Here is an 11,311-nt window from a genome sequence, read left to right as displayed (position 1 = left end):
CTGACCATTTATCTTGGTCATTTGCAGTCACAAATAAAATATCATACTAGTTGACACAAATTTTTGATACAATCACAGCCATATTCTAGAACTTCTTCTGGATGATCTTTTCGTATGCCTCTGTTTAGATAAAATTGCTTTGGCCACGATGTTGGCAAGAAATCGAAATTCCATCTTGAGATCATGTTTCTCTGCCTAGATACACACAGATAGAGATACCGACCAGAGAGAACCCAGTGCTCCAAATATCGATGTTTCCGTCTGGAACATCTAAAACTTTTGCCAAACCGATTGTCGGCAATTCCAGAGCATCTCCGAAAAACTGTTCGGTGATGATGTACTTTGACCCTCTGATGGTACAAATGATGCTCTCATGCTTCATTTTGGTAGAGGCGCAGAACTTCTGAACTGATAGATTGAAAGTGGAGCTACATGTAAGAAACTTCCTCAGACCAGAAGCTTCGAGCATCTCTAGAACAGAAGAGATAGCATCGTTCTTAATGGAGATGATGGCTTCAAAATCGATGACATGGTATGTCTTTTGGATCAATATCTTTGAATCTGGTAAGAGAAATTGAGAAGAAATGCGTGAAAGCACGAAGAATTTTAAGATATTTAAATTTTCAGAAAGTTTTTTGAAATATTTGTGAGCGTAACATGTGTAAAGGAAAAATCTGAAGTATATATATGATTTGATGGGACAATCACAATAGTACACGTGTCGGTATAGTTGTGGATTTTTGAATTTTGAAAACTTAAAAGGACTGATGAAACAACATTAAAATAAAACCATGTAAAAGTTATCAGTAATTTTAAAATCAAGGTGAAACGTTTTCCCTCAAATCAATTTAAATATGATAATGAAGATATTTAAATGCCAACGATCGGATAAAATCACAGCTTCCAAAAGTCATTCAACCATTTTGATTAAAAGCTTTTGTACCAGCTGGACAATTGTTTTAACATGCTTGACATAATTTTACTTCATTATAATGAAATGAAATGTTAAGGATTATTTTCCCTGAATATATGTCTTAAGATAGATCTATCAAACTAAGAATGTTTCTAAAGTAAAAAAATTTAGAGTCCAGTAATGGTTTGATAAGAATATTTGTTGCCTATTTATCGGTTGAGATGTGTTCCAGTCAAATCTTCTTCTTCATGGCATGATCCCTTATGAAATAATTTCTAGCATCAATGTGTTCTGGAATGCATCATAAGATTGAACATTATGGCAATAACGCTCGTATTGCAACAAAATATGGGAACTTTATTTGACTGGACCCTATAGTCTCTGAGTTATTGTTAAATTCATAAGATTTGTACACAACAACTTCCGGATGCGAGATATTCTTCTTCGACGGTTGAAGTGACTATGAATGTCTGCTTCTTGCTAAACCAGAAGATCAGTCTATCGCTAAGGAATTTATATGAACCACTGGTGCTCTTTAAGTCAATCATTCAACCCGCATAATTTGCATCATAATATCCAATAAGATTAAAACTTGAGTCTTTGGAATACCAAAGACCCACATTGATAGTTCCTTTAAGATATTTAAGAATACGCTTAGCTGCAGTATAATGAGATTGTTTGGGAGCAGCTTGAAATCTAGCACAGAGGCAGACTACAAACATAATATCTGTTTGACTAATAGTTAGATATAACAATGATTTTATTAAACCACGATACATAGTTACTTTGATCGGAATTTCCCCTTCATTTTTATCTAACTTGATTGATACGCTCATGGCGGTGCAATCAACGGAGCAGTTGTTCATTCCAAATTTCTTGATGAGCTCTTTGGTTTACTTGGATTGATTGATGAATATGCCTTTGTCAAGCTGTTTGACTTGGAGTCCAAGAAAAAATGTAAGGTCACCCATCATGCTCATCTCAAATTTTTCTTGGATAAGTATATAGAATTTCTCACAAAGTTTGAGATTAGTTGACCCAAAAATAATATCATCAACATAGATTTGCATTATAAAGATATGATTTCCCTTGTTCAATTTGAACAAGGTCTTATCGACCGTTCCTATCACAAAATCGTGATCAAGTAAAAATTTTAGTAGAGTATCATACCAAGCTCTAGGTGCATGTTTAAGTCGTTACAGAATTTTATCTAATTTAGAAAGATAACTAGTACAAACATGATTGATAAAATATGGAGGTTGTTCAACATAAACTTCCTCTTGCAAGAAACCGATAAAATATGGAGGTTGTTCAACATAAACTTCCTCTTGCAAGAAACCGTTCAGGAATGCTGACTTTACATTCATTTGATAGACTCTAAAGTCCTTGAAAGCCGTGGAGGCCCGTATTCCTGATTATCGTTCAATGATCAAACCACTAGAATTCGTTAATGTAATATACGAAAGCAATTAAAAATTTCTTTTTTGGCCAACAGAAATTTAGTTATGACCTCCCCGTAAGTATGACATCCCAAAGTGAATAACTCATCAAAGTCAATACATTCTTCTTGTGTGTACCCTTGAGCTATAAGACGAGCCTTGCTCCTTTCAACCCTTTCATTCTCATCTATTTTGTTTCTGAAAACCTATCTGGTTTCAATAATATTTTGCATGTCCGGTCGATGGACTAAATGCCAAACTTTGTTGCACTCAAACAAGTTGCGTTCCTCTTGCATGGCCTCTATTTAGTTAGCATATGCTAATGCTTCATCAACCTTCATTAGCTCAAGTTGAGAGAGAAAAATTGTATACAAAAACTCATCAATTATTTGTTTCTTAATTCTAAGAAGAGCAGACGGGTATGTTACCAATGACCGAATTGGGTGGATGATATCTACTCTACCGGTATTTTGATCCAAGATGATGTGTATCTTGTTGATCTTATTGATGCTGATTATCTTCTTCAATGTTAACCTCTTCTTCTCATCTTCCTGGATCACTCTTTATTACTGGTTCCATGAGCTCTAGATCTGGTCCTGTCGGATTGTTCTGTATGATCAATGTACCAGTAGGAACATCTTCAGTGTGCCTCTGTAGGTCAATCTTACTATCACTCTCATAGATGAGATTTGTTTTCAAATTTTTGACTTAACTAATTGACATTCACATGTTCTTTAGCTGCACATACAATAGATTCATCAAAGAAAATATGAATGATTTCTTCAATTGTCATAGACTTGTTATTAAAGACTCTATAAGCTTCGCTGACCAATGAGGAACCAATATATATTCTTTCAGCTTTAGCATCGAAAATAGTTAAGTGAGTTTTGTCATTGTTGTGTATGAAACATTTACAGCCCAAAATTTTGAAATAGGAGATATCTTGTTTCATGCTATTCCAGATCTCGTAAGAAGTTTCGTTATGTCTTTTATTAATCATGGATCTATTTTGAGTATAACAAGCTGTGTTGAATGCTTATGCCCAGCTTTTGAGAAACCTTTGAATCAGTAATCATTGTTCTAGCCGCCTTGTTTAAAAGTCCGATTCTTTCTCTCATCAGCACCATTCTGTTGAAGAAACAAGGTAGCTGAGAACTCATGTTTGATTCTTTGATCATCTAGATAAGATCCAAGAATTTTGTTTGTAAACTCGGTAACCATTTCACTCCTTATCTTATCTATCACAGTAGATTTCCCATTTTGCAACCGTTTTAAAACTTGATCAAATTTAAATCAGATTGATCTGTTGATGGTAGGATGTTTACCCAAGTGTATTAGGAGTAATAATCAACTATTACAAGAGTATGCATCATTCTCGCTATGCTCTTTACCGGTATAGTACCAAATAAATCCATATGTAGTAAATCCAAGCATTTAGTAGAGGAGTTTCACCATTTGCTTTTAAAAGTATATCTTATTTTTTTCCCAATTGACATGTGGTGCAGATCTTATTTTTTTAAAAAATGCTTTTAGGCAAACCGGTCACCAACTATTGTTTACTCAGATTTGCAATAGATTTTAAATTAAGATGATGTGGTTGCTTGTGCCACAACCAATGTTTGTCACTATTCTGAGCAACAAAACCGGTCACCAACTATTACAATCACTTCCGTTAGAAGCTTCTTTTTTCGATCATGTGTCTTGAGCATCTACTGTCAAAGTACCAGGTTGACTCTTCGACCGTTTTAGCCTTATTTACCTTTCTATAGCAAAAAAAAAATTTGGTACTCACATCTAGTTGGGTCCATATCGGATTAGTTCTTTCAGGACCCCACATAAATTATCCTAACAGGTCGACTAGTGTGTGTGTCAAGAAATTCAATCGATCGAATAAAGTTGTGTGCAATGCTATCTTGTGTTCTGGATTTAATTATATGTTGTTTAGGTCGTTTGTCCTTGCTATCTAGTCAATAACTAATTTGAACTGGCCTTCAATTAAAATACTATTTTGGTTTCACTTTTTGGATACTTTGTCTAGATTGAATCGGCTTTTTCCAAGACTGGTTGGAACTTGACCGGTTACCATGCCCAGTTCCATTTGATCTTGGCTTTAACCATGTCTTTCCAGACTTAGCGATCTGAGGTTCAATGTATTCTAGCCCTTTATGCTTAGCTTTGTTATCATAATGAACGTTCTGGCCGCTTGGATTTCGGGTTTTGTGGTCACTTTGATTGTTGCACTCCCAAGAGCAGGTTGTGCACAAGTAGCATAATTCGGTGAGTCCGATATCGTATCCAAAGGGAAGCTAAGGTAATTACAAGTCCACTACAATGTCTTTTTGTTTTGTTTTTGTTTTTGTTTCTTTTTAATTTTAATTGTTTGAATCTTTAATGGGTAAATTTTAATTGTTTCAATTTTAATTTAAGTAGTTGAGATTAAAGGATCCACTCTTGGTATTTTAATAAAGTTAACATTAACAAACAATATTGGAATCCACTTAATAAAATGGTTCCAATATATTAAATAATCATATTTATATTATGTTATAAATTATTATCTTATAAGTATATAATATATACCAAAACTTATAAATGTGGTCAAGTATTTATTGTGCTATACATATTTGTAAACACTAAATCAAGGTTCCCACTTTAAATGGTTGGTAAAACCAAACAAGCATTTAAATGGTTCCAAGAATTTAATATTATAATATATTTATATATAATAAATCAAGGTATCCACTTTAAATGGTTGATAATACCAAACTAACATTTAAATGGTTCCAAGAATTTAGTGTAACATATAGCAACAATAAATCAAAACTCCCACTTATAAGTAGAGTATAAAAATACTTAAAGAAATAAATATAACATAAACAATAAATAATGATTAAATAGTATAAAACATAGATTCTTACCTTTTAACAACTTTATTATCATGCCAAGAGTTTCACCTTATCATCTCAACTTTAGGAAGTTAGCTATTCATTATTCAAAGTGTAAAACTTTGAATATGAAATTAACATGCTAATTGTATTTAAATGAAGAAATAAAGGAAAAATATAGAGAGAAATATTATGAACTCAAAGGTTTGTTCATAGAATGAGGGATATCTCAATACATTACAATGCACCCCTATTTATAGCCAAATTTGGGGAGACAACCACAAATAAAATATTATTTTTTTACACATAAGTCTTCATTGGTGTTCCAAGATATTATATTATATTACACATCACTTTTGAAAATCTTCTCCTCCGAATTTGCTTCTTCACATAAAAAAAACATATGGATAATTGAGTTGTCTAATTGTGGTATTTTTTTCAAACCATTTGACCAACTAATTTGAGAGATATGGTCAAAATAGTAGAGCATGGTAAAATTGCCACTCCTTTGATAACTTTATTTGTTGCTTAATTTGATCTCAATTGTGAGAGGATTTTTATCTCATGCTTGTCAACAATATTGTAGATATTATAATCAACTTTCTACAGGTCCAAGAATCATCTTAATCCCATTTGCAACGCCAAGTTTATTCTTGTTTTATCGAACCTGTAAAAAATAGTAAAAACTTGTAAATAATATTTAAACATTTAATAAAACAAAAACTATATAAATATATTCTAAAACATTTAATTAATGTACAATTTTTATGTCTATCAGGTTTATCATGTTCTTATATCGCACTGGACCAGAAAGTTTATCATATTAGACATGCCTTTGTCCATATGAGATAGAGTACTCGTTTCAGTATGATTGCAATCAACATTGGCAAAGTTTAGGCTGGTTTTATCACTAGCTTGCTTTTGTTTTTCATGCATCTTATTGATGACATTTAATATTGGTTCCACGTGTTGATTACTTTAAGAAACTTTTGATTTTCATTCAAAGTGGTTTGAAACATTCTTCTCATGTTATCGTTCTCAGTGGCTAATAGACTTAGTTTTACCTTAAGACTGTCAAGTTCCTTTCATTATAGGCAGTTGGATTCAATTTTCTTATATTTCAGGCTTACTTTTCTGTCTTCACTTCCTCAAATGATTGAGAGAGAATCTTGTACTCTTTTGCCATATCATAAAGTGCAGTGGCAAGGTCTTCTCATGTAAATTCACTAGAACCAAAATCAAATAATTTATCATCTTCTTCTTCTAGTTCTGAGTTTGCCATTAAGCACTTGACCGACTCATCATTACTGTCACTTGAGCTAGCTTCCAATCCAAAAGACTCACTCTTTTAGTCTGCCCTCTTACTCTTTTTCTCCTCGACTACAAGAACCTTCTTATCTTTCTTCTTCTTGAAAGATCTTTTCACATCCTTCGACCGTCTTTTCTCGAACGATTTATTTTCATCTTTTTGGGCCTGTTACAGTCTTCAATAAAGTAGTCTTTCATGCCACAGTTATAACAAGCTTAACCATCATATGTCTGGTCTTTTTTATAATAAGGTTTAGTAAATTTAGATTGATTTTTGCGCATAAATTTTCTAAAATTCCTGACAAATAAAGACATGGCCTCGTTTTTTAGTTGCTCAGCAGACTTTTTGCTTGAGAGTAGGTCTCTTGTGAGACGGTCTCACGAATCTTTATCAGTGAGACGGGTCAAACTTACCGATATTCACAATAAAAAGTAATACTCTTAGCATAAAAAGTAATATTTTTGCATGTATGACCCAAATAAGAGATCCGTCTCACAAAATACAACTCGTGAGACCGTCTCTCACAAGTTTTTGCCCTTGCTTGAAGTTTTTTCGACCGGAGAAACAACAAAGGTCGCAACTAGAGCCTGTGTTGGGTTGTTTGTATTGTTCTGAAATTTTTTGGATGTCCTACTTACAGGGAGAGATTATGTCGAAATTTATGTTTGTCCTAAAAAAAAATTTAATCGTTTTCGTTGTTTACGTTAATTAATCCTAGTTATTTGGTCACTAAATGCTAATCAAGACCAAGGGGTCCACACAACGTGATTAAGAGTTTTTGAAGTAAAATAAAATTTAACAAAATCGTGTTGATAACATGTTATAAAACAATATAAAAGATTAACAAAAAAATAATATAAAGACAAGTCACAACAAGAAAAATTAGCTTTAACAACACATCTACGACAACGGTTTTTATTAAAACCGTTGTCTTTTTACTTTTAACAACGGTTTTAATAAAAACCGTTGTCGTAGCCTAAAAAAATGCGCTCAAAGACAACAGTTTCTTTAAAACCGTTGTCTTTGATATATCTACGACAACGGGTTTTAAAAACCGTTGTCTATGAGCGTTTTATTTTTGACTACGACAACGGTTTTTAAAAACCGTTGTCTATGAGCGTTTTTTTTTTGAGCTACGACAACGGTTTTAAAAATGTTGTCTATTAGCGTTTTTTTTAGCTACGACAACAGTTTATAAAAAACCGTTGTGTTTCAACTGGTTTTGCGACCGTTTAAGTTAAATCTGTCGCTACATTAGCGACGGTTATACTATACCATCCCTAATTTAAATTTTGCGACGGTCGACGGTTTAAAGTAAAACCGTCGCCGATGTAAAGATAGCGACGATTTTACAATAACTGTCGCTAAATTTAGCGACGGTGGTTTTTAACCGTTGCTACTTTTAGCGACAGTTTTGGTCATACCGTCGCGGATCTTAAATCAGCGACGGTTTATACCTAACAGTCGCTATATTTAGCGACGGTTTTTTAATATCCGTCGCTACATATAGCGACAGTTCTTGTAAAAGCGTCGCAAATTTAAATCGACGACAGTTAGAAAATTAACCGTCTCAATTTGCGACGATTAAAGTTAAAACTGTCGCAAACTGTCTATAAATATCCCAACCCTCGGTCCATTTTCTACCATACCGCTTCACAACACTTAAAATTTTTCTCCTTACACAATTTTAGTTTCGATTTTCTCTATAAAATTTAATAAATTTTTAAAATAAAAAATATAGTATTTTCGACGATAAATGAAAAATATAGTTTGCATATTAGATTGTAAGTTTTTTTATATTTATTAAAATATTAAAAGTGAAATTTTTTTTTATTTTACTGCATAAATTAGCGACGGAAATCATACAAAATCGTCGCTACAATTAGCGACGAAGTTTATAAAACACTGTCGCTAAATGTAGCGACGGTGTATGAAACCGTCGCTATTTAGCGACAGTTTAAATTACGACCGTCGCTAATTTTATCGACGGTTAACGATGATGTCCGTCGCTATTTAATTTGAAAAACCGTCGCAAATTGTAACTACCACAACACTCTCCCACCGTTGTCTTTTAACGAATTCTTTAACCACAGGACCTTTAACAACGGTTTTATATACCTACGACAACGGCTTTTCACTCTCGTCTTTAGACGTCTACGACAACGGTTTTTCACTGTTGTCTTTGAGCACACCCTTTAACCACATGGCTTCTAACAACGGTTTTAAAAGGCCTACGACAACGGGAAAAAACCGTTGTCGTAGGCCTTTTTTCTTACGGGAAAAAACCGTTGTCGTAGGCCTTTTTTCTTGTAGTGAGTAAATTCAATATATGAAAATGTTACACGGGTTACCTATTTATAGGTACAAGAATTCTCAGGTATGATAGCTATGATAATATAAAATCACGATTCTTTGTTATCTTTTGAAAATTTGATCACGATTTTCTCTGATCATAATATTGTAATAAAGTTGATTAGAAATTTGTTATAATTTGAAAGTTTATAAAACCCAATTTTCAAAAGAAAGTTCATTAATATACAACTCGCCTGGTTTTCTTGACTAGTAATAATATTAATTTCCAAGGGGGAAATTCTCGATCAATTTACACACCCCAATTAAATCTTGATAACGCAAATTCTAACCCAGTGGTCACATCTGAAGACTAGCTAGTTTCCCTCCTTGGCAGCCGCAGCCACAAGTATAAATTCACGAGCTTCTTCTCATCTCATGCACATCTCCAAATCATGAAGTTTTTAAACACTTCTGCGCTCATTCTTCTTCTTATTTTTTCGAGTTCTCTGGCAGTTTCTGCTGACGAACACGACCCTGATTTTGATGATTTTCTTGAATGTCTGGGAGATGAACTAAAAAATGACACCTCGTTCTCTGATGATGTTTACACACCCAACAACTCCTCCTACACATCCATTCTCAGATTCTCCATACAAAACCTCAGATTCGGGACACCGTCTACTCCCAAACCATTGTTGATCATAACCCCACAGCAAGAATCACAGATCCCATCTGTTATTTACTGTGCCAAGGAAAATGGAATGGAAATTAGAACACGAAGTGGAGGCCATGACTATGAGGGACTTTCTTACGTATCTAAACTCCCTTTTGTGGTCCTTGATTTGATCAATTTTAGCAAAGTAACTGTTGATGCTGAGGCAAAAACCGCTTGGGTCCAGTCCGGAGCAACTCTGGGCTCTCTATATTATAGCATTGCAGAGAAAAGCCAAACCTTAGGGTTTCCGGCGGGTGTGTGCCCAACTATTGGCGTTGGTGGACACTTCAGTGGAGGAGGATACGGCACGATGCTGAGGAAATATGGTCTCGCAGCTGATAATGTCATTGATGCGAGAATAATAGACGTCAATGGAAAAATTCTTAATAGAGAAACCATGGGTGAAGATCTTTTTTGTGGAAAGTGCAATTAGTGGATGTTCCTGAACACGTCACTGTATTCACAATTGCTAGAACTTTGGAGAAGAATGCAACTCAGCTTCTTCACAAGTGGCAGTATATAGCGCATCAATTTGATAAAGACCTATTCATGAGAGTCCTCTTATCCAGGATGAACTCCAACCAAGATGGAAGAAATTATACGATTCAGGCATCATTTAATTCTCTTTTTCTTGGTGGAATCGATAGGTTGCTTCCAATTATGCAAGAAAGTTTCCATGAACTGGGTTTGGTGAGAGAAGACTGCACCGAAATGAGCTGGATTCAATCGACATTGTATTTTGCTGGGTTCCCCATAGATTCACGTGAGATCCTACTCAACAGGACCCAACCTAGTGTTCGATACTTCAAAGCAAAATCAGACTATGTGCAGAATCCCATCCCTGAATATGGACTTGAAGGAATCTGGAGATTGTTTTATGAAGCTGAAGCAAATGAAGCAGTCCTGATCTTGAGCCCGTATGGTGGAAGAATGGATGAAATCCCTGCATCCTCGATTCCATTTCCTCATAGAGCTGGTAATTTGTATAAAATCCAGCATTTGGTGCATTGGGAAGAAGCGGAAGCACAAAATTCAGACAGTTACATAAGCTGGATCAGAAGACTTTACAGTTACATGGCTCCTTATGTTTCGAAATTACCTCGGGCAGCATACATAAATTACAGGGATCTCGATATTGGAGTCAATAATGATAATGGAGCCACAAGTTATCCACAAGCCAGCAATTGGGGTTTTAAGTATTTCAAGAACAATTTCGACAGGTTGGTTCGGGTGAAAACGGCTGCTGATCCTGAGAATTTCTTCAAGAATGAACAAAGTATTCCCTCACTTCTCTCTCAGTGGAAAGATTAGATGGTGCATGGGATATAAAAAATATTTGCTCTTCATTTAATTGATATATTATTTAGTATATTAAGATTTGTTTGAATAAGTATTGTACAATAACTTGATGTAATAAATAGACTTGATCTCCTAGCTAGTTCTATGAAATCATATGTAACAATAAATTTATTTGTATATTATTAATTTCTATAATTATCGGTTTCCATTCATGTATGCTTCCTCAATCAGGTCATATTATATATCTCAAATTCGACCAATGAAAAAAGAAGTTGACAAATATAATTGCATAAGGTATTTACTAATTAATGTTTCCGAAGCAAGAAAAGCCATATATTTGCCTGCCACAGTTGATATGCACAGTACTTGATAAATTATGACATCCAACTATTAGAAGATTGGTGGGTTGTGACTCAAGAGAACCAAATGTGAATGGTTGGTTGAAAGTGCCCTTCGGTT

General features: G+C 34.3%; 1 pseudogene; it reads left to right on the top strand.

Moving 5' to 3' along the window:
* The first annotated feature begins 9,283 nt into the window (after window positions 1-9,283).
* LOC140987463 (tetrahydroberberine oxidase-like) lies at window positions 9,284-10,980 on the top strand (annotated as a pseudogene).
* Window positions 10,981-11,311: the final 331 nt, after the last annotated feature.

The sequence above is a fragment of the Primulina huaijiensis genome, chromosome 11 (assembly GCF_012295235.1).
Source record: "Primulina huaijiensis isolate GDHJ02 chromosome 11, ASM1229523v2, whole genome shotgun sequence".
Taxonomy (NCBI): domain Eukaryota; kingdom Viridiplantae; phylum Streptophyta; class Magnoliopsida; order Lamiales; family Gesneriaceae; genus Primulina; species Primulina huaijiensis.
This window is presented reverse-complemented; position numbering and strand designations above follow the sequence as displayed.